At 58.6% G+C, this 27,169-nt stretch overlaps 1 long non-coding RNA gene across 1 annotated transcript; it reads left to right on the forward strand.

Annotated features, from left to right (window-relative positions):
* Positions 1–2,548: 2,548 nt before the first annotated feature.
* Positions 2,549–6,924, forward strand: LOC308644245. Its single transcript, XR_014020932.1, has 3 exons — positions 2,549–2,878; positions 3,564–5,107; positions 5,515–6,924. It is a non-coding gene; the product is annotated as an uncharacterized lncRNA (long non-coding RNA).
* The last annotated feature ends 20,245 nt before the right edge of the window (positions 6,925–27,169 follow it).

Raw genomic sequence — 27,169 nt, forward strand, 5'->3', positions numbered from 1 at the left:
CGAGTCAACTGAGAACCTGCGTCACACCAATCCGGAGCCAAGCACTGACCCACTGGCTACACTGCCCCAGAGCCCACCTCTCCCCCGAGGGACTCTAAGAGCTTTCAGCTTTGATGGACTTCTCTCTCTGAATTCAAAGCACGAGGGAGAAGGTGAGTTTATCTAGGTGCCGAGTCACCCAGCATCTTTCTGGACGAGGTAGCTACAACAGCCCATCCGGTCTTCTGCCATTGGTCATCTGGGGAGCTCCATGTGAGACCACAGCGTCCTCCCTGAGCACCCAAGGGACATCTGCTATTCTAAAATGACATCACAGAAGATGCATACAACTCAGAAAACTGTCCCATCTGGAATTCAGCTTACCCGTTAATTTTCAGTGGTGTAAAAAGTGATTTGCGACTTCCAAAGTTGACCTGAAAGCTAACATTCTCCTTTCCCAGTTTTCTGCCTGACACACACCGAGCCCAGGCTGCCTTGGAAGGCTCAGCCTTATGGTGTCCAGGGCCCCGTGCACACCTGCACCCCGTCCAGGACTGCAGGCTCAGGCCAGCGCTGGTGGGGCCGGAGGGGACGATGCGGGATCGTCGGCACCTCGAGGAGCATTCCAGGGCACTGCAGGCTGGGTGTGGCAGGGTGAGCCACTTCTCCTCCCCAGCTGGGGCTGGCAACTTGAGGGTGGCCAAGAGCTTATTTCAAGAGAAGTTGGAGAAGGAGAACAAGGTCCTCGTCCAGCTCCTGAAGAGGGTCACTGAGGAGCAGGGGTGGATGAAGAAAACACTGGATCCCAGACACCCTTTGAAACCCAGGTGTAGGGACCTGCCACTCAGGTTCCGCCTGACCGTCTCCTTCATTTTAGACAAGACGTTGTCATGGTATCAGCCCCAATCTGGAAGATCTTGGAACATACTTCTTTCAGAAATCAAAGGTATTTTCTGAGTAAAGTTCAGCTGAACCTTGCTTTCAAGAATGATTTACCTGGGACTGAGGAGAGGTGTTAAGGAAGACAAGAAAACCCCGAATCTGTGCTTGAATCTGAAGCTAATTTACTGCATGATCTTAGACACATTGAGGAATAGTTTTGTCTGTGTAAATGCTTGTAAGTATCTACTCTGTTAATCTGCTTTCTGTGGCTGTAACAAAATACATAAGACCAGGCCATTTATAAAGAATGGAGGTTTCTTGAGGTGATGGCCCTGGAAGCTGGGAAACAAGGGCTCAGTCCTGGCGAGTGCTCAGCATCTGGCGAGGCTTGTGCCACACTGTAACATGGCAAGGGGAACTGTGTGAGGAGAGGGGGCGCAGCCAGAGGTGGCTTGCTTTACCACAAAGGCACTTCCCAGGGAACACACAACGGTGGACCCCAGACACCTTACGAAACCTAGGTATAGGGGTTGCACTGCTGCCCGAGGCACCGAGTCTCTCTAGCTACGACAGCCCACTTGGTCTTCTCTCATTGGTCAACAGGGGAGCTCCGTGTGAGACCACAGTGTCCTCCTGCGCAGGCCTGGAGTGGCCCCAGCACTGTCCGGCACCTCTGACCCTCAGGCATGTTGGGTGCCACCAGGCTCTGCTGCAGCTGCTGGAGGCGGTGGCTGTCCAGCCTGCAGGGATCTGGCTGGTGACCTTCCTGCTGCTGGGCAGAGCCATGACAAGAGGGCTGACGTCACCAAATCCAGCGAGTGGTCCTCGCAGTCCCCCTCCTGCTTCCAAGGACACTACAACCCCCCTCCCAGGGCGGACCTTGGTTTTCCAGTTTGTTTTCTCTAAACTGCAGCAGGCGGGTCTGAGCCCAGTGAGGCTGGCAGAGGTGACAGCCCAGCACACCTCAGGGGCCTTCCCGTCTCTTTGGGGAAGCTGGATCCTGGGGCCTGGTCCTCTCCTTGTGTCACCCCCTGGAGTCGCTGTCCCTTCTCAGTGAGGAAGCCCTCTGTGGCGAAACGCCCCTCGGCTTTCTCTCTCGGCCCATCTCCCAGAATGTCCACAGCAGCCCACAGCACTGCTCAGCACTTACACAAAGGCCCCGGGGACCCGGGTGCGGGATGTTCCCCCGTTGGAGCCGGGGTGTGCCGACCGCGGCCGTCGACTCTGGAGAGCCCCCCCTCACGGTGGCACCTTCTGCACTGGAGTCGGTTTGAGGTCACCTGGTGGTTTTTCAGGGCTCTCCTGGGTGTCTCCTGGTCCCCTGTCATGATACAACGCCTGGCCTTAGTCTCTGTGGCGATGGGAGCTCAGCATGGTGGGGAAGGAACCAGGTCAGAAACAGAGGCTCCGGACCCAGACGCCGCACCCCCGCCAGCCACGTGGGCAGGAACCACCAGGCCTCTCATCTGGTGTCCTCAAACGCAGCCTAGTCAGACCCACCGTCCTTACCCAGACCCAGCCTCCAACCAAGGCGTTCCCAGCACCAAACACTTCCCTCTCTCATTTGGTGTGCGAATCCTGTCCTGAACTGACACGAGGCTATTTTTAGTCTTTATTTATTCTCTCTGTGAATATTCATGTCTCATTGCAGAAGTCGTCCCGGCTTCATTCTAGGGGACTGCACCCGGCTCCTCGGGTCTGTTGCATAATGCCCCCAGGAGCCTGCGCCTCCTTCCCAGCTCCCAGCCTCTCCCACTCTGGAGCCCGTCTGGTCCCAAGACAGAAGAGCAGGCTGGACCCTGTCTGTGCCACCCCCAGGGTCACAGCAGAGCTCCTTCATACGAGGCTTTGGGCTGCCCGAGTCCCCTGGACGTCTCTCCTGTGGGCAGAGGCATCATGTGAGGAAGGGGCCATCCTGCTTGCCCGCTGCCCAGAAGCCAAGCTCCTCCATTACAAGGTGCCAGACAGAAGGAGGACTCACCAAAGAGTTAAGGCTCTCTAGTGAACTGACACACAGGTCAGTCTCCATGGTGCTGCCCATGGGGTCAGCTGGTGGGTCAGTGAGGTTTGATGTTGCGATTATCCAGAGACAGGGCAAATGCCATATAGGTCACCCCAGGGGGACCTCAAAAATGTGACACAAAACGGCCGTGTTGGCCAGCAAGAGGGCTGTAGGAGGACCACCTGCCCTGGACATGCATGTGAAGACCAGTGGACATTCCCCAGGACCCACCGGCAAGAACCTAAACACACCCAAGGAAATGAGTCCCCAGAAGGGTCTGATTTGGATATGACGTTCTCAGGAGCCTGCAGGGAACATGGGTGCTGCTCTTGATTTCTCCTTTCTATTAAAAACCAGCCTCTTTTGATGTGTTATGAAATTCAAATATGGAACAGGATACTGTCTCATGCTACCGTTCAACTTTGGGAGAAAGATCAGGACATAATCAACACTTAATTATTTAAAAATGAGCCTATGATCATAATCATATCACGTTTTGTTAACTGGAAGACTATGTATTTTCATGTTATTAGTTTCACGTACTTCCTGAATCACCTCTTGTTGGCCACTTACTATAAAACCTGGCTTCTGTTGTAACTGAACGCAGTCATTCCAAGTGGCTCTTTCGCAGCGGTGGCTGACGGGGGTGGTGAGGACCTGATTGCACAACCTGCTGGCTTCCTGACTTCTCTCCTCCCAGGCCCGGTCTGCCCTGTTCCACTGCTCCTGGTGGAGCCAAGGCTGGGACACAGGAACCAACCGCTGATAAGGCCAAGGTGCTGAGGACACTGGTCTGGACACTCAGCCACATGGGGAGCAGGCACACGAAATCATCCCACGCCTCTTGGAGAAAATCCAAGCCCCTCTCCGGGCGGGTTGGCCCAGCTGCCTCTGAATGCTCCCAGGCAGCCCCGCCCAGGCCAGTCCTCACGCTGACCAGCATGGCCTCCACGGAGCACTCCTTCCTGGTTTCTGTGCCTCCCCCAAGAGCCCGGCGGAAGCCTGGTCCTCACCCGAGGACAGAGGACAAACATTCCTCAACGCAGGAAGGCAGCTTGGCTCCTCGGTGAATCTCGATGGTGCCGTCGGCCACAGTGTGGTCTGCAGACCTGTCACCTCCTGGCCTTTCTCCATCACCACGGTCCAGCCGCCAGCGCTTCTCTGAGATGCAATGACCAGAGCCGATGCAAACCTGCACGAGTGTCCCGAACCACCTCGGTCTACACAAGGAAGAGCAGAGAAGAGGCTGTCAGAACTCCCCCAGAGGGACTTCTGTCCCCCGTCAACTCATTTTCGAGGCCACAGTCAGTTAGAACAAAATCTCTTGCAAATAATTTTCAAAAGTGTTTTCCCCTGGGGTGTGTGTGTGGGGGGGTGTGTGTACAGAACTAATTTCTTGACCCAGCAGCAGAATGCGGTATGAAATCATGTTCCGTTTCTTCTTGCCACCACTCAGTCCTTGTTACAGAATTCCGAGATATTTGAATCGTTTTTCTCTGTTTCTCATGAGGAATTTTTAAGATGGAGAGAATTGCGGCCAGCAGGGCTCACCCAGCAGCAACCCCTGGGTTCCGTGGCGAGCTGGAGATCTTCTCTCTCTCTCGAGCATCAGCGTAAACCTGTGACCACTCCGCTACGACCCACTACGGTGAGCTACTCAATAACGGATTATGAAAATTCTCCATGTCATTTAAATGAGCATATATTATTCTGTTTCTGTTCTTCCATAGATTTATCAATCTGCGATGAAAGCCTGCTTTACCATCATTTCTTGCATCTCCGATCTTTCTCCGAGTATAAACTGCTTAAAGGAGAATTTGTGCATGTCAACATGGCAGTCTTTGCGGCTCTCATGGTCTTGTTGAGGCTGGATCAGATATGCGACATGTTAATTTTCTATCATTTACACATTTGATAAATATTCTTCAAGTCCAGGTAAGTGTTCAAAGGCAGGGTCTTGTCGCAAGTCACAAGTATCTGATTTTATAATTTCATCTGCTTCTTTCTCTTTTCTCCTCAAATTTGAGCAGCCATGTGCTGGGCAAGGCTTGCTGACGCCCCTGCACCATCCCGCCTGAGACTGTGTCCAGCCCTGGACACGGACTTGCTGTGTGTCCCCAAGCCCACGCACAACTAAGTCTCTCAGTGGAGCGGCGTCTGCCCAGCGCCCAGGGCTTTTGAGTCACTGACACGTTTCGAGTTCCCTCTGACAGCACCTTGGTGGCCATTTACAGCAGCAAATGGGTACTTGTTGGGGGGTCCTATGTCCTCCAGCCCCACCCACGAAGAGCCCTGAAGGGGGCCTCCCGTCACCCACAGTCTGCACAGAGCAGGGAGGCCCCTCAGGAGGGTCCGGGGTTTCTTCCTGCCCACAGGGAGCCCTGGGCACAGGGTCCTCTCCAGGAGTCCCCGCTGCGTGGATGCAGCCCGGCCAGCTCCGCCGCTCTCCCTCCTTGGTCCCGTTTGCTCTGACCCTGGGTCTTCGCCCGTCCATCGGCTCAGTGGAGCCCAGAGGCCCCAGAGCCCTTGCCACCCTAGAAGCCCCCAGACGGTCTTGGGCTGGCGAGTTCCAGGGACAGCAGCAGCTGCCCACGGCGGGCTCTCTCCTAAGAAGCTGGTTTTGATGTCATTTTCAACAGTTTCCTCCTAAGGTGACCGCTGTGGACACGTCCTGTTTCCCTCTCCATGGAGCAGAGGACCCACAACTCCCCCCGCCCTGAGCTGAGCGTGCTCACAGCCACCACGGGGCTCAGGCTACTCCTGACGCGTCACCAGGCAGGGGCTGAGGAAGCCCGGGGGCACCGAGCTCGGGGTCTGCGGCTCCCTGTTTCTCTGTGCTGTGCCTGAGGAGCGAGGGACAGAGCCACAGGCTGCTTCCAGAGCGAGAGGACTCACCTCAGGGGACATTTGACATCACAGCTCCAGATGGGGCTGGGACTCAGGGAAGCCTGGGTTTTCTGAGGCGGCACAAGGTGACGGGACGGATGCCCAGGAGAATCTCGGGGCCTCGCTGCTGCTCAGCACGGGCTCCCAGAACCCTCCTGGCCCTGTCCTCTCTCTCCAGGGCTTCCTTCCTGGCCTGCCCACCTCCACTCTCTCCCTTCTGCAGACCCGCCGCCCTCTCCTGGTGTCCTGTCCACCCTCCCCTCGCAGAGCTCTGCAGCCCAGAGTCCCGGGTGGAGTGGCTCGCGGTGGGGAGGCAGGTGCCTGGCTGGGTCCCGGGTCTTCTGGTCTCAGCCTTTTCGGGGGCACGGGCAGCATTAGGAGAGGTGGTGGCAGCTGCAGAGATGGGGAAAGAGAGCCACTCCGCTCCTGCGGTGCGTCTCTCAACCACTGTCGCAGTGGAAGACTGACACAACAGACAGCCATGTGTGCCCTGGGAGTGGCTCCTGAGATCAGAGCTTTGACACTTCTGTCTTGGCAATTTCAACTGCAGGAGAAGCGAGGCCAAGAACCCTAGGATCCAGACGCGCCAGGCTTCCGTGTGTGTGTGTGTGTGTGTGTGTGTGTGCGCGCGCGCGCCATGACGCACCAGGACACATGCGCGGGGCACATGGCACCGCACAGCCCACACAGCACACACCACAGTGTGTCACAACCAGGCTCGCCACACAGCCCCCGGGCTCCATCAGGAGGGGACAGTGCCCCCAGCTGTGGGCCAGAGAGGGCCCTGGGCCCGTCTGCGTTCTCACGCTCTCCAGAGTCACTCGCGGCCTTGAAGCTGCGCTGCTCCCACACCAATGTTTTAAAAACGAAACCCGTGGGTGCGCAGGTGACGGAGGGCTGGGCGCCAGTCCCTGAGAGCCCCTTGACCCGCAGCTCCCCGGCAAGCCGAGCCCCACTGTCGGTGCCTTTTCTCAACAACCTGGGACACTTGGCCCATCCTGCTGGGATCCACCTGCCCAAGGAAACACCTGGATTGATCACTGTCCCTCCTTAATGTTGGTATTGACTCTGGCCTAAAAATGACAGGTTTAAAGACTGTCATTAGTCTGCGCGGCAGAGATTACATGTGGATATAATGGATGCTTTACCTTTAATTTTTGTTTTAGTATCTTCTTATAAATGGCATCAAACCGTGCTGAGCCTATTTATTATAGCTTTCCTCTGAAAGATGCCTCGGTTGCCAAAAATAACCTTCCTTCCTTACCAGAGGCCCAGTGTGGACCTCCTCAAGGTGGAGTGGGTCTGAGCAGGGCAGCATGGCTTACCTGTGCCCAAGTGTCCTGTGGGCGCCCTGTCCTGCTCTCTGGCCTCCCACCTCACCAATAAAAGTCCACCTGTCTTGAAAACAGCTGGTGCTATGGTCAGAGTGGACCCCTCCACACCAAATCCCCCTGTTGGAACCCTAACTCCCTGATAAAGCAGGGCATTTGGGTGGGGCCCTGATCCACTGGGACCAGTGCCTTATTGAGGGGAGGTCAGGACCCAGCCACTCAGGGTGACAATCGTGAGGACAAGGAGAGGGGCCTAGGAGGAACCAGCCCTTGGTACCTCCATCTCACACTTCTGGCCTCAGGACCGAGAGAGCCTCCCAGGCTGGGGCGCGTGGTCACGGCAGCGCTGGAGACTCATCTACCTGCATGAGGACACCTCGCCCACATTCACCCCAAGGAAGAGCCGCCTCAGCACCGTGGTGCATCCTCAGACACCCTCCCGTGACATGAGCCCTTCTCCTCCATGAAGCACATGCCTCCTGCCCAGCATTCACGGGTGGCTGGGGACGAGCAGGCTCAACCTGCCCCACTCAAGACCAGTGTCGCCTCCCCCAACCTGGATGGGCACCCCAGAACTGCCAACGGAGGGAGCCTGAAACCACTCCTCTCTCTCTCTCTCTTCCCCTCCCTCTCTCTCTCCCCTCCCTCCCCTGCTCCTTCTGTCTCTCTCCCCTCTCCTTCTCTCTCTCTCCCTCTCTCTCCATCCCTCTCTCCCTCTCTCCTTCTCTATCAACCTCTCTTTCTCTCCCCTCTCTCTTTCCCTCCCCATCTCCTTCTCTCTCTCCCTCTCTCTCTCTCCCTCTCTCTCCCTCTCTCTCCCCTCTTTCCCTCCCTCTCTCCTTCTCTCCATCCCTTTCTCCTTCTCTCTCCATCCCTCTCTCTCTCCACCTCTCTTTCTCTCTCCTCCATCCCCCTCTTTTTTCTCTTTCTCTCTCTCCTTCTCTCTTTCCCTCCCCCTCTTTCCTTCTCTCCATCCCTCTCTCCCTCTCTCTCCATCCCTCTGTCCCTCTCTCTCCATCCCTCTCTCCCCATTTCTCCCTCTCTCTGTCCCCCTCTCTCTCCTCCTTCTCTCTCCATCCCTCTCTCCCCCTCCCTCCCTCCCCCTCCCCCTCTCTCTCCCTCTCTCTCCATCTCCCCTGCACAGTGGTCCTACTGGGTGACGTGCTAGGCTGAGCGTCACACAGGGTAGCCCTCACTCCTGAGGTCTGAAGTGGCCATGGTCAGCACAGCATTTACTTGCGGTGCTTGCTGGCTGTGGGGAAGGGCGCTGCCTGCCAGCCCCTGACCTCTGCCTGCTGGCTTGCTCAGCTTGCTACAGTGACAAGGTGCCCACCCTCATTATGTGCTGGGCCACTGCTGCCCATCAGCTGGGCAGCGACAGTGTCAGCTTGGGCCACAGGTCCCCTCCCCAGGGCCGGCTAATGCAGAGCACCCTGTGAGGCTCTGACCAGCAGACGGAGGAGACCTGGGTGTCTGAGGGCCAGGGGGTTCCCAGCTCGGAGGGCAAGGAGGCCAACCCTGCAGCAAGCAGGCACACTTAGGCAGCCTCTAGCCAGTGATTTCCAGGGCAAATGGCAGGTTTGCCCCCAGAGTCGTCATTATCTCCCACCTAATCATCCATCCTAAGAGTTTCTGCGGACTGGATAATTAAAGATACAGGACTTCACAGGATTACTGCGCACACACAACCCCACCATGGGCCAACGCCCGCGGCCTTTGTCTCAGCATTTGGAGCCTGTCTCTGGAGTGGTGGTGACCACACATTCCCGGGCATTCCCGAGGGCTCACTGCCCTGGCTTCCTGCAGCCTCCCACCCTGCTCTGGGGCCCACAGAGGCTGGCCAGACAACCCTCGGCTACCCCCTCCTGCCAGGCCCCCAGAGTAGACCCGGAGTAGTGCCCTTCCCTTACCAGGACGGGGGCACGCCCCTGAGAGCAGGCCCCGGGGTTCTGCCCTCCTCTGAGGCGAAATGCACCAGGCCTTCCTGACCAGCAGCTTTCAGAGAGGGTCCTCAGCTACCCAGCTCTGTGGACTCTCCTTTTGGGCAAGGAAGGGCTGCCTCTAGTGACCGGCTCCCCACAAATAAAGCAGCAAAACCGTGGGATGCCACTGCTGTGGTCCCGGCAGACCAACTGGCATGCTGGTGGCGCTCCCCCTGCACTGGCTCACGCCATATTGGAGAAGCCCAGGGAGAGGAGCCACCGTGGCTCGGCACCAGCCAGGAAGCCTCTGAGGCCATCGGCAACTTGAGTGCACCTGTAAGGAGACCCTTCCCCAGCTGAGCCCGGACATGAGAGGGCAGTCCAGAGACCCTGGACAGTGCCCTGTGAGGCCCCGACCCTGAACCAGCCAGGCCACACCCGACCCCTGGCCCACAGGGACTGGGAAAGGACAGACACCAGGCTCGCAGCATGAAGTTAGTGTCGACTTGCGGTGTACTTGGAGACTGCTGCCCAGCCCGCGAGCTGAGGAAACCTGCGACCATACCGCGTCCGCTTTGCCAGCATCACTATTCTCAGAAGCAGAAACTTCCAGGCCCGAGAGTCATGATTCAGTGATGATCAGTGGCTCCGTCTTTCACATGGCCTCAGAGGACACCTATGGAAACTGGCCGCTCTCTGCATTTACACTCACGGCCACGCAATCTGTAGACCGCACCTCGCAAGTCCGCGTCTGGGAACCCCCGTTTCCCACCTGAGGTACCTGAACCACCAGCATCAAGGAAAGGAGACCCTGCTCAGACTGACCGCGTCTGCCTAGGGATTCTGACCCACGCTCACAGTGGACCTCAGGAAGACACCAGTCAGCAAGGGGCGCGACGAAGGCACCGCGCCTCCTTTAGAAAGCAGAGCTCTATCGAGGATGCAGCAAGACGGGGCGTAGGTGATGGGGTTGGGGACCCCGCCTGCCTCCCAGACCACCGGGACCCTGCCTGCCTCCCACACACCCCAGACCCCACCTGCCTCACAGACCCCCCAGGACCCCGCCTGTCTCACAGACCCCCCAGGACCCCTCCTGCCTCCCACACCCCCGGGACCCCGCCTGCCTCCCAGACCACCGGGACCCTGCCTGCCTCCCACACACCCCAGACCCCACCTGCCTCACAGACCCCCCAGGACCCCGCCTGTCTCACAGACCCCCCGGGACCCCTCCTGCCTCCCACACCCCCGGGACCCCGCCTGCCTCACAGACCCCCTGGGACCCCGCCTGCCTCCCACACACCCCAGACCCCGCCTGCCTCACAGACCCCCTGGGACCCCACCTGCCTCACAGACCCCCCAGGACCCCGCCTGCCTCCCACACACCCCAGACCCCGCCTGCCTCACAGACCCCCTGGGACCCCGCCTGCCTCACAGACCCCCTGGGACCCCGCCTGCCTCACAGACCCCCTGGGACCCCGCCTGTCTCATAGACCCCCAGGACCCCTCCTGCCTCCCACACCCCCAGGACCCCGCCTGTCTCACAGACCCCCCAGGACCCCGCCTGTCTCACAGACCCCCCAGGACCCCGCCTGCCTCCCACACCCCCGGGACCCCGCCTGTCTCACAGACCCCCCGGGACCCCTCCTGCCTCCCACACCCCCGGGACCCCGCCTGCCTCTCACACCCCCGGGACCCCGCCTGCCTCTCACACCCCCGGGACCCCGCCTGCCTCACAGACCCCCCGGGACCCCGCCTGCCTCCCACACCCCCGGGACCCCGCCTGTCTCACAGACCCCCCGGGACCCCGCCTGTCTCACAGACCCCCCGGGACCCCGCCTGCCTCACAGACCCCCCGGGACCCCGCCTGCCTCCCACACCCCCGGGACCCCGCCTGCCTCACAGACCCCCCGGGACCCCGCCTGCCTCACAGACCCCCCGGGACCCCGCCTGTCTCACAGACCCCCCGGGACCCCGCCTGTCTCACAGACCCCCCGGGACCCCGCCTGCCTCACAGACCCCCCCGGGACCCCGCCTGCCTCACAGACCCCCCGGGACCCTGCCTGTCTCACAGACCCCCCGGGACCCCGCCTGCCTCACAGACCCCCCCGGGACCCCGCCTGCCTCACAGACCCCCCGGGACCCCGCCTGTCTCACAGACCCCCCGGGACCCCGCCTGCCTCACAGACCCCCCCGGGACCCCGCCTGCCTCACAGACCCCCCGGGACCCCGCCTGTCTCACAGACCCCCCGGGACCCCGCCTGCCTCACAGACCCCCCCGGGACCCCGCCTGCCTCACAGACCCCCCGGGACCCTGCCTGTCTCACAGACCCCCCGGGACCCCGCCTGCCTCACAGACCCCCCCGGGACCCCGCCTGCCTCACAGACCCCCCGGGACCCCGCCTGTCTCACAGACCCCCCGGGACCCCGCCTGCCTCACAGACCCCCCCGGGACCCCGCCTGCCTCACAGACCCCCCGGGACCCTGCCTGCCTCACAGACCCCCGGGACCCCGCCTGCCTCACACACCCCCAGGACCCCGCCTGCCTCACAGACCCCCGGGACCCCGCCTGCCTCTCACACCCCCAGGACCCCGCCTGCCTCACAGACCCCCGGGACCCCGCCTGCCTCACAGACCCCCCGGGACCCTGCCTGCCTCACAGACCCCCGGGACCCCGCCTGCCTCACACACCCCCAGGACCCCGCCTGCCTCACAGACCCCCGGGACCCCGCCTGCCTCACAGACCCCCCGGGACCCCGCCTGCCTCCCACACCCCCAGGACCCCGCCTGCCTCCCACACCCCCGGGACCCCGCCTGTCTCACAGACCCCCTGGGACCCCGCCTGCCTCACAGACCCCCTGGGACCCCGCCTGCCTCACAGACCCCCTGGGACCCCGCCTGTCTCACAGACCCCCCAGGACCCCGCCTGCCTCACAGACCCCCTGGGACCCCGCCTGCCTCACAGACCCCCTGGGACCCCGCCTGTCTCACAGACCCCCCAGGACCCCGCCTGCCTCACAGACCCCCTGGGGACCCGCCTGCAGACTGTGGAAAGTGACTCCTTTTCCTAACCTGGGTCCTGTTGCTGGCTCTTCTGCTCCAGGTGACCATGTGCAGAGCAGGGAAGCCCTGGGTCAGGGGGCAGGCCCACGTATTTCCCATGGACACATCAGGCACTTCAGCCTGTCCCTGCACACGTCAGAGACCTTGGCTTAAGAACATCACAAAAATAACCACACGAGGTTCTGCCTGCTCACTTCCAGGTGTCCACACTTGGGGACTCCAGGTGCCTGGCCCTCTGCACAGTAGTCTAGCAGAGCCTACGGCAGCAGACGTGTGCAGTGGGCCCCGCAACGGCAGGCAGAGGCCCGGAAGCACATGCACACATGGTACCACACGGCGTAGCTCAAGCTCTCTTCTCTTTTTCCTCGACTCTGAAGATCCATGATGGATTCCTTTTCTTTCTTGGCTTCCTCCAGGCTGTGGAAGTGGACGGCCACCTTCCTCTTCTGCTGGCTTCTGTAGCAAAGGATGGTCACGCAGAGGTGTCCTGCTCTGGGGACACGCGGGGGTGTTCCCAAGGTGCCCGTTGTGCTTTCAGAGCCCCCCATGGATGCTGAAGTGCTACAGCTACACTCTGATTGGCCCAGGCCTCGCCGTCACTGAGGAGCAGGGTCCTCAGGCTGACCTTGGGAGTCACTCGTGGAGCATGATGTTCTGCTCCCAGGTGACACGGGACCCAGGATGAGGCAGGAGACACCATCCAGCTCAAGGGACAAGTTACTGTGGAATTAGAAATGAGAGGACAGACCCGGCTGCAGGACCCGGGTGTGCACAGCATGGTCCAGGGAGGCCACGGCAGCCCGCAGAGGAACGAGCACAGGAAGGCTCCCTTAGGCCCTGGGCACACCGCTGGGGCCAGCGGACACCAGGTCTTGGTGGACAGAGAAGTAAGAATAAGAGAAGCCAGCTCTGCTGTGAGGGAATTGGGCTCGCCTGGCCTCTTGGGAGGAAATGAGGACCAAAGCCCAGGGAGAGGCCAAGGGCAGGGTTAGGGGCTCCCTCTGCGAGCCCCTACTGCCCTCATCAAGGGCTTGAGATGAAGAAGTAGGTAGGAAAGACGTCTCCCAAGAGACTGGACGCTTTCCATCTTGAACGGAAGGGGGAAAGTATCTCTTCTGAGCTATAAAAACCGAAAGCCGTCCTCCCGTGGGTGTGGGGAGGTGATTGTTGGATAGGAAGACACTTTACCTGGGGTCCACAGAATCTCTCTCTGTGGGGCCGTGGGCTCAGTGGGACAGCTGCGCATTGCAAGGAGCAAAGAGAAATCCTCTCCAGCAGGACCTAACCGCAAACCAGGCCTTAGAAAATCTCCACAGATAAAGTTTCTCTAAATGTGAGCTCACCCTCAAGACAGTGAGTTGCCATGAAAAGACAACAGAAGCATCACGTACAGCCAGGCGTGGTGGTGCACACCTGTCATCCCAGCGGCTCGAGGGGCTGAGCCAGGAGGACCAAGAGTTCCAAGCCAGTCTCAGCAAAAGTGAGGCGCTCAGCAACTCAGTGAGACCCTGCCTCTAATAAAATACAAGATAGGGCTGGCGATGTGGCTCAGTGGTCAAGGGCCCCTGAGTTCAATCCCCAGCATAAAAACAAATAAATGACATCATGACCAAGCCTGCACAGGACCCAGACTCAGGGCCACCAGACCATGCTTGTGAGTGTGTGGCAGGGCAGACCCACGGCACTCTGCAGGCAGGGCAATAGGAGAGGGCTAGGGGTCAGCAGTCAAGTATGGAAGATGGACGACAAGCTACTCCTGAGGGTTGGTGCAAGTACTGGGAAGGAGACCCCTGCACTCTCCCTTGCCTGGGTCCAGCCCCAGAACGGCCCATCGCGCAGGCCTCGCCCAGTGTGGTCCCTGTTGTGGGACACAGCCTGCCACCCCTCAGCCCCACTGTCTGAGTGGGGTGACGGCAGAAGGAAGAGGGGGGAGGGAGAGTGGGGATCAGGTCTCTCAAGGTCACCCATGCCCCCAAGCACCTCCATGATGAGGGACGGGGTGCTGACGACATGTGGCCCCAGGCTCCACGACAAAACCTGACCTGCTCATCTTCAGTACCCAGGAACTCAGCCACAGCCCAAGGCATGCAGAAGAGACGGGGCAGGAGACGAGCCCGGGGACAAGACAATTGTTAGGGACCAGATGGACACAAACCGTCAAGGGACACTCAGAAGGAAGAGCCAGCGCAGGAGTTCTAGATCCAGACAGACAGACTCTGGGCCAAAGAAACCAGAACCCAAGTTTCAAGGAGGCAGTGAGTACCCAGGTTAAATGCTGCCGGTCATTACGTCACCAGAACTGGAGTCCACCGATGTCTGGGAGCTTCGTGAACAAGAGCACTTTCCCTGGCACGGTGGAGGATGAGTGGCGGGCTGGAAGGGCTAGAAGAAGATGGGGGAAGAGGAAGAGGAAGCACGTGAGGAGTTCCGCTACAGCTCTCTGCCCTGGCTACCTAGCCTCCGCCCAGGCCCACAGGCAGCCCACGTGTGCGGGATCAGAGTTCAACGTGGGAAATGGGCAGGACACAGCACTTAGACCACAGCAAGGAGCAGCCCGGGTCAGCTTCAGAGCCAAACACCTGTCCGTAAGAAATACATATGCAACCGATTCCTATATGGAAAGGAAACGGCCAGGTTAATGCCATACCTTGGAAGCCATATAATGTCCAGGAAACAGAAAGCAAATCTGAAAATCTGAAAGTCAAAAGATGGGCAGAAAAATGGTAGGCAGATTCTGTCCATATTTTTTTGAAAAATGAAAAAAACCCTGTTAAAAAAAAAAAAAAAGAAAGAAAGACCAGGACAGTGCTGTGTAAGAGGAATGTGTGGGACTAGTCCCCGGAAGCTGCAGCCCACCACGGAGCCACAGCTGTCACCCTGGGGCACGCACAGGCCACTGTGTCAGCAACAGAATGGAAAGGCCAGCTGTGAACTCGGGGGAAATCCAGGAGCACCCCGGAAGAGAGGGCTGCTGTCCCTGGAGGAGTGGGCCAGCTGGGCTGCCCCCTGGAGAGGACAGGTACAGCCCGGCTCTCTTCCTGAGCAAACGTGGATTCCAGAAGGGCGGGATTTCAAAGTAGAACCAAACCGTAGCAGTGTTATGAGATTACCCTTGTGTTCTCTGGCACATGGTCTGCAATGAGGTAGGATACATTTCTAAAGAACTAGAAGAGCTCCGATTCCCAACACACAGAAGCTTCGAGAGGAGATGGAAACGCTAATCACACGGATTTGATCATTCTACGTTATACACACAGATCAAACTAGCAGAGCGTCCCCCAAAGTGCATCCAAATATTGTGGATTAAAAATAAAAATACCACTAACTAAATTTAAGTAAAACAAATAGTATAGCACAAAGCAAGGAAAAAATATGGGTTATTTTTTAAAATTTTAGAATGTGAAAGGCCTTTTTAAGTATGATACAAACTCAGAAGTCATAAAAATTGATGTTTCACTCACCAAATATATGAACATCATCTGTATAAGGGAAAGTGTTATAAATATAGTAAAAAGGTCAATGCAAACTAAGAAAATAGAAAATACTTTCTGGACAGACTACAGAAAAAGAGAGAACTTTGAACTATGAAGAGTTTTAACAAATCAATAAGAAAAATACGATAATACAACATTAAAAGGTCGATTTTTATAAACATGCAATTCACAGAAAAAAATCCACAGAGTTCTAATGCATGTAAAAGGAGCACTAAGAATGGGGGAAGGAACAATTAAGAATGCAAAGCAGAGGTCCTTAAAAGCCCAGGGACAGCACAAAGACAAAGTTCCTGGGCTCGACTCCGGGGGCAAGAGCTGGGGACAGGCTATGCCCCATGGAGGCGCGAGGGCCGAGGTCTGTAGGAAACCTGGCAGCTGTGCACGCTCAGGGTCTTCACCCCTTGGCCCAGCAACGGCGCTGCAGGACTTCACCCCGTGTGAGCACAGGAGGGCGCGTGTCCACTCGCTGTGGCTCTGCTCTCCGTGGCCAGCGCGACCTTGGACCTCCCATCATCTGCTTCTCACCGAATCCATTCCATCTTTGAGAGAAGGCGGCCGTGACCTGCCTCCTCCCGCTTCCCAGGAGCAGAGTCGACCCAGCTTCACGGGACAGCCTGGCTGCGGCCTCCCTGGGGACACCAGGAGCCCTCTCACCTCGCCTCCCCTTGGTCTTGGAGGGCAGTGAAGAGGCTGGAGCAGCAGGCCCAGGGTCAAACACAGGCAGGTGTCTTCTCTGTTGTCCACCTAAGGGCAGACGCGGCCTTCCAGTTCACCTGCGATGTCGGCCGTGGGAACGTACCGTAGGAATTGGCTGAGGGAGTCCACGCTTCCCAACATCACTGTGGACTGAGACCCACGCTGAGAACTCACGCGTGAGTGTGGCAGGAGGAGAGAGCTGGGCAGCAGCTGGGAAAGGCAGGTGCTGGGGACAATGCCACTGCCCAGAGGGGGAGACCCAGCTCCGTCCCCACTGACTCAACTTGGGACATGGGACACGTGGCTTGACCGTCTGTTCCTCGGGACGTCTGCTTCCATCAGCCAAAACACGGAAGGCCGTCTCTGCTTTTCCCTTGTGGGTTCCTCAGTGAGGTCTCCCAGGTCCTTGAGTGGGCGCCCAGGTCAGCGCATGTCCCTGTCCCCTCATGTGCTCCTTCAGGGACCAGTGCCCCTCAACGCCTCTAGTCCCTGGGCCCCTGGCTGGCCTTCCTGTGTCACACTCCTTCACCATCGGGCTACTGGGACCACCAGAACAGGACCCGCGGCCTGTGTGTCCCCCAGCCTCTGGCCTCGCCTCACCACCCCAGATGCCTCTCCTTGGCGGGATGCACATGTTGCCCCCACTTTTCGTGTTCTTTGAGTTGAACTGTGAGGTGTCTTTTTGGAGCTGTGGGCTTCCTTCACATCCACAGACAGGACACCCCTATTCCCAATCCTGCTCTCTGATCACCGCCCATGTTGGGAGGCAGGACAGAGGCAGTGGGGCCTCCGCATCCCCCAGAGCTCTGATCTCTGAGGCCCCGAGAGTGCAGACAGGGGCCTTGGTGGTTCACGTGAGGGGAAGACCTGGGCAGTCACGGCAGGACGCAGGCCTGGATGGCATCGGAATGCAAATGCCTTCCTGCAGGCTGGAGCAGGCCGGGCGGGCTGTCATCTGACGCTGCGAGGCGGCTGTTCTGCTGAGTCTGAAGAATCCCTTCAAGAGCAGTAATGAGAAGTCGAAGCCGGCGCTGATTACAGACCACAGCAGAATGCCAACGACCGGAGCCGCACGTGGGCGCCGCATCTTGCAACCACAAAGCCACGGAACGGAGAGGGGAGGGAGGGGCTCTGCGCCCGTCCCAGGCCTTCAGCAGGGGGACGTGTCCCACGGCTGGCAGGGTGGCCCCAGGAGGCTGGGGCTGGACCACAAGGGGCAGGCTCCCAGGTGAGCCCAGGCCTGACCATGTTTGCCCAGAGGAAGACAGACAGCCTGAAACCCTGCAGGTGGACGTGGCTGGGACAGGGCATCTCCCAGCAGCCCCACGTGGGGTCGGCCGGAGGGCCTGGGGAGGAAACCCTGGGGTCTCCCCAGGGATGCGCTGAGCAGGTCTCACAGGTGCCGGGGGGTCCCTCGGGAGAGCATCTGGGCTGGAAGAGCCAGCGCAGAAGGCCGTGGTGGCAGGGCCGGTGTCCCCGCAGGTGGGCTGCTGGTGAGAGGCGCGGGAAGCGGGGCTCCAGTCAGGATCCTGTCCCGTCCCAGGCTCCCGGACGACTCACACTCAACGGACACAGCAGACACAGAACGCGTTCTGCTGGCTGCCATGGCAGGGGCAGCCTCCTCGCTGCTCTGCGGGGCCAGGACTCTAGCAGGGACAGGAGGCTGGGGCCAGCTGCAGCGCAGATGCTGACACTAGTGCTGATGCTGACCGAGGCAACGGAGGGAGAGCCCAAGCCAGCGCCCCTCACAGCCCCACTCTGCAGGGTCCTCCTGGGCCCTGGGCACCCCACACTGTGAGATCTTAACCCCAAACAACACTCTGGGTGTGTGACTGCTGCCACCCCACTTCACAGACAAGCCACCAAGGTCTCGCAACTTGCCCCGCCGCACACCTGCCAATCGGCCCCGTGTGATCCCATATCTCAGCGGCTGGGCCCCTGGCCACCTGGCTGACTCTTCTGACCACTGCCCTGAAAACTCATCGATCCCCTGTGGCCACCGCACCAAGAGAGTAGGACGCACCACCTGCGTGCCCTTTAGCTGGGGTGTGGCGAGGCCCCGGGGGTGTGGTGGACGGTGGTGTGGACGGTGGTCTGGTGAGTGTCCCTCCCACGCCCCATCTGTCTTCCTTAGCTCCCAACTTTCTGGTGGAGGTTTTTCTTCCTTGGACCTCACGGTAGAGGCAGTGAAGCCTTTGCCTGAGTCTTCTGTCATCACACGTGGGACGTGGGACGAGAAACACAGCCCAAACCCCTGGGCCTTCAGGGGCAAGTGTCCAGGTGTCTCCTCACACAGAAGTTGGCAACTGGGCTACTGTGTGCTTGCCAAGGGAGGCACCAGGCCGGGGTCTCTGCAGCGGGCTCAGGAGGGTCGTCCTCGCGGCTCAAGGTCTGGTGCCCTCGGTGGGTTCCATTGTCCTTTAACGACTGAGGCACGGCACATGCCAGAGTGACCTGCCTGCCCTGACTGTGGAGCCCGTCTCGCCAGGTGGGACGCAGGACGCAGGGCCACTGTGAGCAGGGAGCCCACTCCCGTGGAAACCGATTGTCCTTGTCCCCACATCCATAGGCCCCCCCTTCCCCTCGTGGGGTCTGCTCCTCAGCACTGGCGACTTGTTCCTGATCTGCACGTTGCAGACCATGGTGAAATGCGTGTTGCCTGGACAGCAGGGGTCTGTGGCCTTGGGTCAGTGGAGGATGCTTGAGGTGGGGGGCACAGCTCCTGCCACTGCCGAGACAGCCAGACTCCAGAGAGGGGAGGGAGGGCAGCCACAGCATGTGGCCCTGTTTCCCCATCTGCTAGACGAAACCCACACTGCTGACAGCCCCCTGTCCCACAGAGCTCTGTCCTGCTCTCCTAGGGGTAGACACTGGGCAGAGGCCGCCCAGAGGCGCTCTGTGGTGGAGAGAGCGTGCCTGCCCCAACCCAAAGGAGTGAGGGTGCCCCACAAACCCGAAACTCTCATCCTGCTCTGGGAATGACGAAAAGGATAACTGGGGATGAAGTTCCCCTGTGATGACCTGTCCACAGCACCGCCTGCTAGTGAGGAGGCAGAGAGAGAGGCGGACCCCAGCCTGCCTCGCCGCAGGCCATCCCAAGGGCAGCATGGGGGTCACGACACACAGCCCTGCCCATCAACAAGTGCTGGGCAGCAGCGCCCGTCCCCAAGACGACGACAGACCTCAAGCTGACAGCCTGGCACCTCCCCCTGCCTGGGCTGCCGCGTCCCACAGTGTGGAAACCGGGTCCTGTCAGTGTGAACTGTCACCGAGCTGCCGCAGTCCTGACCAGACTCCTGGCAGATGTCGGAGGGACCAGGTGGCCTCCAGAGGCAAGTAATTTTAGCATCGCCTCTCGCAGGCCCAGAACTTCCGTCAACACCCTGACAGCAGCAGACAGCCCTGATTCCCTGCATGTCCTCAGTTGTCCCCAGACACCTGGATGTCTGGGTGAAGAGCATAGGGAAGGGCAGAGGCAGACGGGACACGGGACACTGAACCAAGGCAGTGTCTTCGCCTCTGGCCTGACTTCCACGCCCATGGCCATCGGAGAAGGAGACATTCTTCATGCCAAAAGATGACACAGGACCCATAAAACAAGACAGTGGGGTCAGGTGGCTCCTAAGCAGGTGACCACCAACCCCCAGAGGGTGCTGCCAGCAGGGAGGCACCCGTCACTGGGCGTGGGTGGGGGAGGGCACCGCCCCGGGGAGCCGGCTCTGCACACCGTGTCTCCAGCTCAGCTGAAGGTTGTGACCGCACCAAACCCCCATGAGAGTTTAGACAGAACTGAGAGAGACCTCACACCATTGTCACAACCCTGAAGCTTCCCCAAGAGGGAATGACTCTGTGTGTGTGTGCACAGTATGGGTGTGCACAGTGTGTGCTGTGTGTCGTGTATGCATGGGTATGGTGTGCGTATGGTGTGTGACTGGTGAGTGCATAACGGGGTGTGTTGTGTGTAGTGTGTGCATGGTGCACGTGTGTATGTCCGGCTGTGTCGTGGGCATGGATGTGTCTGGTGTGTGGGTGTTGTCTCCGTGCCTGACATGTGGATTTGCATGGCATGTGAGGGCATGGATATGTGGGTGCATAGTGTGTGTGTGGAATGGGTCTGTTGCTTGTGGCGGATGCACGTCACTGTGTGTATGGTTCACAGCATGTGCGGTGTGTCTATGGTGTGCGGTACATGTGTGGTGCGTGTCATGGGTGCTGTGTGTCTACATGGGTGTGTCTACTGTGTGCGTCAGGAGCACCCCTACAGGGCCGACAGCTAGCTCTGGTAACAGTCCAGTACCTCCGGCCGCAGCCCCCCCGTGGCAAGGTCGGGGTCCCACTCCACAGGGGAGAAGTCCAGGGTCCCAGGGGACCTCTGCAGACCCTCCCCCGTGTGCAGAGTGGCAGACTGGGTCTCCTGGTCTCTGGTTCTGCAGCAGCAGTTTTCAGGACCAGCTCCCCCGCTGCCCTCTCCCAGGTGAGCGAGTTCACCTCAGGTGAGCGCCACCTCGCCTGCTCCCGGGAAGCGGTGGCTGCGGTGACACAGACAGGCACTGTATTTCTCAGTCATGATTTAGGTCACAGCTTCCTCAGATTGGCTATTGCCATAGCAACGGGAGCTTTTCCTCTGTGCAGGGACGGGTAATACTATTCCTCAAGGTAAGGCGACGGCAGACTCCTGCTGAAGGGTCCCGCGGCACCTGCACTCAGCTCCAGCCCCTCCGGAGAGAACTCCAGCACGGCCTCCCTGTCAAGCCGCTTCCTCTTCTTGAAGATCCAAGGTGAACACCGTGGCTTCTCTGCAGGCCTTAGGAACTCAATCCAGCCGGTGTTCTCGGGGTTTGGCCAAGTCAAGCCACTGCGCCATGCCCTGCAGCCTGGGGGCCCACCTCTGCTGCCGGAGCCCTGTGTTTGGCTGGCCAGGGTCGAAAGCCATCACCACCAGGTCACACTCCTGAGCACTCTGTGCACTGGAAGAAATCGCATTCCCAGAGCCTAGCCGCTGTCTGCCTGGAGCCTGCGGACTCACTCCTGAGGGTCTAACTCAGTGACTCCTGAGGGTCCAACTCAGTGACTCCTGAGGGTCTAGCTCAGTGACTCCTGAGGGTCTCACTCAGTGACTCCTGAGGGTCTAACTCAGTGACTCCTGAGGGTCCAGCTCAGTGACTCCTGAGGGTCTAACTCAGTGACTCCTGAGGGTCTAACTCAGTGACTCCTGAGGGTCCAGCTCAGTGACTCCTGAGGGTCTAACTCAGTGACTCCTGAGGGTCCAGCTCAGTGACTCCTGAGGGTCTAACTCAGTGACTCCTGAGGGTCTAACTCAGTGACTCCTGAGGGTCTAACTCAGTGACTCCTGAGGGTCTAGCTCAGTGACTCCTGAGGGTCTAACTCAGTGACTCCTGAGGGTCTAACTCAGTGACTCCTGAGGGTCTAACTCAGTGACTCCTGAGGGTCTAGCTCAGTGACTCCTGAGGGTCTAACTCAGTGACTCCTGAGGGTCCAACTCAGTGACTCCTGAGGGTCTAACTCAGTGACTCCTGAGGGTCCAACTCAGTGACTCCTGAGGGTCTAACTCAGTGACTCCTGAGGGTCTAGCTCAGTGACTCCTGAGGGTCTAACTCAGTGACTCCTGAGGGTCTAACTCAGTGACTCCTGAGGGTCCAACTCAGTGACTCCTGAGGGTCTAACTCAGTGACTCCTGAGGGTCTAGCTCAGTGACTCCTGAGGGTCTAGCTCAGTGACTCCTGAGGGTCTAACTCAGTGACTCCTGAGGGTCCAACTCAGTGACTCCTGAGGGTCTAACTCAGTGACTCCTGAGGGTCTAACTCAGTGACTCCTGAGGGTCTAACTCAGTGACTCCTGAGGGTCTAACTCAGTGACTCCTGAGGGTCTAACTCAGTGACTCCTGAGGGTCCAGCTCAGTGACTCCTGAGGGTCTAACTCAGTGACTCCTGAGGGTCTAGCTCAGTGACTCCTGAGGGTCTAACTCAGTGACTCCTGAGGGTCTAACTCAGTGACTCCTGAGGGTCTAACTCAGTGACTCCTGAGGGTCTAACTCAGTGACTCCTGAGGGTCCAACTCAGTGACTCCTGAGGGTCCAACTCAGTGACTCCTGAGGGTCCAGCTCAGTGACTCCTGAGGGTCCAGCTCAGTGACTCCTGAGGGTCCAGCTCAGTGACTCCTGAGGGTCTAACTCAGTGACTCCTGAGGGTCCAACTCAGTGACTCCTGAGGGTCCAGCTCAGTGACTCCTGAGGGTCTCACTCAGTGACTCCTGAGGGTCTCACTCAGTGACTCCTGAGGGTCTAGCTCAGTGACTCCTGAGGGTCCAACTCAGTGACTCCTGAGGGTCTCACTCAGTGACTCCTGAGGGTCTCACTCAGTGACTCCTGAGGGTCTAACTCAGTGACTCCTGAGGGTCTAACTCAGTGACTCCTGAGGGTCCAACTCAGTGACTCCTGAGGGTCCAGCTCAGTGACTCCTGAGGGTCCAACTCAGTGACTCCTGAGGGTCTAACTCAGTGACTCCTGAGGGTCCAACTCACTGACTCCTGAGGGTCCAGCTCAGTGACTCCTGAGGGTCTAACTCAGTGACTCCTGAGGGTCCAACTCAGTGACTCCTGAGGGTCCAGCTCAGTGACTCCTGAGGGTCCAACTCAGTGACTCCTGAGGGTCTAACTCAGTGACTCCTGAGGGTCCAACTCACTGACTCCTGAGGGTCCAGCTCAGTGACTCCTGAGGGTCTAACTCAGTGACTCCTGAGGGTCTAACTCAGTGACTCCTGAGGGTCTAACTCAGTGACTCCTGAGGGTCCAGCTCAGTGACTCCTGAGGGTCCAACTCAGTGACTCCTGAGGGTCCAGCTCAGTGACTCCTGAGGGTCCAGCTCAGTGACTCCTGAGGGTCTAACTCAGTGACTCCTGAGGGTCCAGCTCAGTGACTCCTGAGGGTCTAACTCACTGACTCCTGAGGGTCTAACTCAGGGACACCCGAGGGTCCAGCTCAGTGACTCCTGAGGGTCCAGCTCAGTGACTCCTGAGGGTCTAACTCAGTGACTCCTGAGGTTCCAACTCAGTGACTCCTGAGGGTCTAGCTCAGTGACTCCTGAGGGTCCAACTCAGTGACTCCTGAGGGTCTAACTCAGTGACTCCTGAGGGTCTAACTCAGTGACTCCTGAGGGTCCAACTCAGTGACTCCTGAGGGTCCAGCTCAGTGACTCCTGAGGGTCCAGCTCAGTGACTCCTGAGGGTCCAACTCAGTGACTCCTGAGGGTCTAACTCAGTGACTCCTGAGGGTCTCACTCAGTGACTCCTGAGGGTCCAACTCAGTGACTCCTGAGGGTCCAGCTCAGTGACTCCTGAGGGTCTAACTCAGTGACTCCTGAGGGTCTAACTCAGTGACTCCTGAGGGTCCAGCTCAGTGACTCCTGAGGGTCCAGCTCAGTGACTCCTGAGGGTCTCACTCAGTGACTCCTGAGGGTCTCACTCAGTGACTCCTGAGGGTCCAACTCAGTGACTCCTGAGGGTCCAGCTCAGTGACTCCTGAGGGTCTAACTCAGTGACTCCTGAGGGTCTAACTCAGTGACTCCTGAGGGTCCAGCTCAGTGACTCCTGAGGGTCTAACTCAGTGACTCCTGAGGGTCCAACTCAGTGACTCCTGAGGGTCTAACTCAGTGACTCCTGAGGGTCTAACTCAGTGACTCCTGAGGGTCCAGCTCAGTGACTCCTGAGGGTCTAACTCAGTGACTCCTGAGGGTCTCACTCAGTGACTCCTGAGGGTCTCACTCAGTGACTCCTGAGGGTCCAGCTCAGTGACTCCTGAGGGTCTAACTCAGTGACTCCTGAGGGTCTCACTCAGTGACTCCTGAGGGTCTAACTCAGTGACTCCTGAGGGTCTAACTCAGTGACTCCTGAGGGTCTAACACAGTGACTCCTGAGGGTCTAACTCAGTGACTCCTGAGGGTCCAGCTCAGTGACTCCTGAGGGTCTAACTCAGTGACTCCTGAGGGTCTAACTCAGTGACTCCTGAGGGTCCAGCTCAGTGACTCCTGAGGGTCCAACTCAGTGACTCCTGAGGGTCTAACTCAGTGACTCCTGAGGGTCTAACTCAGTGACTCCTGAGGGTCCAGCTCAGTGACTCCTGAGGGTCTAACTCAGTGACTCCTGAGGGTCTAACTCAGTGACTCCTGAGGGTCCAACTCAGTGACTCCTGAGGGTCTAACTCAGTGACTCCTGAGGGTCTAACTCAGTGACTCCTGAGGGTCCAGCTCAGTGACTCCTGAGGGTCCAACTCAGTGACTCCTGAGGGTCTAACTCAGTGACTCCTGAGGGTCTAACTCAGTGACTCCTGAGGGTCCAACTCAGTGACTCCTGAGGGTCTAACTCAGTGACTCCTGAGGGTCTAACTCAGTGACTCCTGAGGATCTAACTCAGTGACTCCTGAGGGTCTAACTCAGTGACTCCTGAGGGTCTAACTCAGTGACTCCTGAGGGTCTAGCTCAGTGACTCCTGAGGGTCTAGCTCAGTGACTCCTGAGGGTCTAACTCAGTGACTCCTGAGGGTCTAACTCAGTGACTCCTGAGGGTCTAACTCAGTGACTCCTGAGGGTCTAACTCAGTGACTCCTGAGGGTCTAACTCAGTGACTCCTGAGGGTCTAACTCAGTGACTCCTGAGGGTCCAACTCAGTGACTCCTGAGGGTCTAACTCACTGACTCCTGAGGGTCCAACTCACTGACTCCTGAGGGTCTAGCTCAGTGACTCCTGAGGGTCTAGCTCAGTGACTCCTGAGGGTCTAACTCAGTGACTCCTGAGGGTCTAACTCAGTGACTCCTGAGGGTCTAACTCAGTGACTCCTGAGGGTCTAACTCAGTGACTCCTGAGGGTCTAACTCAGTGACTCCTGAGGGTCCAACTCAGTGACTCCTGAGGGTCTCACTCAGTGACTCCTGAGGGTCTCACTCAGTGACTCCTGAGGGTCCAGCTCAGTGACTCCTGAGGGTCTAACTCAGTGACTCCTGAGGGTCCAGCTCAGTGACTCCTGAGGGTCTAACTCAGTGACTCCTGAGGGTCTAACTCAGTGACTCCTGAGGGTCTAACTCAGTGACTCCTGAGGGTCCAGCTCAGTGACTCCTGAGGGTCTAACTCAGTGACTCCTGAGGGTCTAACTCAGTGACTCCTGAGGGTCCAGCTCAGTGACTCCTGAGGGTCCAGCTCAGTGACTCCTGAGGGTCTAGCTCAGTGACTCCTGAGGGTCTAACTCAGTGACTCCTGAGGGTCTAACTCAGTGACTCCTGAGGGTCTAACTCAGTGACTCCTGAGGGTCTAACTCAGTGACTCCTGAGGGTCCAACTCAGTGACTCCTGAGGGTCCAACTCAGTGACTCCTGAGGGTCCAACTCAGTGACTCCTGAGGGTCCAACTCAGTGACTCCTGAGGGTCCAGCTCAGTGACTCCTGAGGGTCTAACTCACTGACTCCTGAGGGTCTAACTCAGTGACTCCTGAGGGTCTAACTCAGTGACTCCTGAGGGTCCAGCTCAGTGACTCCTGAGGGTCTAACTCAGTGACTCCTGAGGGTCTAACTCAGTGACTCCTGAGGGTCTAACTCAGTGACTCCTGAGGGTCTAACTCAGTGACTCCTGAGGGTCCAACTCAGTGACTCCTGAGGGTCTAACTCAGTGACTCCTGAGGGTCTAACTCAGTGACTCCTGAGGGTCCAGCTCAGTGACTCCTGAGGGTCCAGCTCAGTGACTCCTGAGGGTCCAACTCAGTGACTCCTGAGGGTCCAGCTCAGTGACTCCTGAGGGTCTAACTCAGTGACTCCTGAGGGTCTAACTCAGTGACTCCTGAGGGTCTAACTCAGTGACTCCTGAGGGTCTAACTCAGTGACTCCTGAGGGTCCAGCTCAGTGACTCCTGAGGGTCTAACTCAGTGACTCCTGAGGGTCCAGCTCAGTGACTCCTGAGGGTCTAACTCAGTGACTCCTGAGGGTCTAACTCAGTGACTCCTGAGGGTCCAACTCAGTGACTCCTGAGGGTCCAGCTCAGTGACTCCTGAGGGTCTAACTCAGTGACTCCTGAGGGTCCAGCTCAGTGACTCCTGAGGGTCTAACTCAGTGACTCCTGAGGGTCCAACTCAGTGACTCCTGAGGGTCCAGCTCAGTGACTCCTGAGGGTCCAGCTCAGTGACTCCTGAGGGTCTAACTCAGTGACTCCTGAGGGTCCAGCTCAGTGACTCCTGAGGGTCTAACTCAGTGACTCCTGAGGGTCCAACTCAGTGACTCCTGAGGGTCCAGCTCAGTGACTCCTGAGGGTCTCACTCAGTGACTCCTGAGGGTCTCACTCAGTGACTCCTGAGGGTCCAGCTCAGTGACTCCTGAGGGTCCAACTCAGTGACTCCTGAGGGTCTAACTCAGTGACTCCTGAGGGTCCAACTCAGTGACTCCTGAGGGTCCAGCTCAGTGACTCCTGAGGGTCTAACTCAGTGACTCCTGAGGGTCCAGCTCAGTGACTCCTGAGGGTCTAACTCAGTGACTCCTGAGGGTCCAACTCAGTGACTCCTGAGGGTCCAGCTCAGTGACTCCTGAGGGTCCAGCTCAGTGACTCCTGAGGGTCTAACTCAGTGACTCCTGAGGGTCCAGCTCAGTGACTCCTGAGGGTCTAACTCAGTGACTCCTGAGGGTCCAACTCAGTGACTCCTGAGGGTCCAGCTCAGTGACTCCTGAGGGTCTAACTCAGTGACTCCTGAGGGTCCAGCTCAGTGACTCCTGAGGGTCTAACTCAGTGACTCCTGAGGGTCCAACTCAGTGACTCCTGAGGGTCCAGCTCAGTGACTCCTGAGGGTCTAACTCAGTGACTCCTGAGGGTCCAGCTCAGTGACTCCTGAGGGTCTAACTCAGTGACTCCTGAGGGTCCAACTCAGTGACTCC

The sequence above is a fragment of the Spermophilus citellus genome (genome assembly GCF_964194105.1).
Source record: "Spermophilus citellus genome assembly, chromosome: 3".
In the NCBI taxonomy this organism is placed as follows: domain Eukaryota; kingdom Metazoa; phylum Chordata; class Mammalia; order Rodentia; family Sciuridae; genus Spermophilus; species Spermophilus citellus.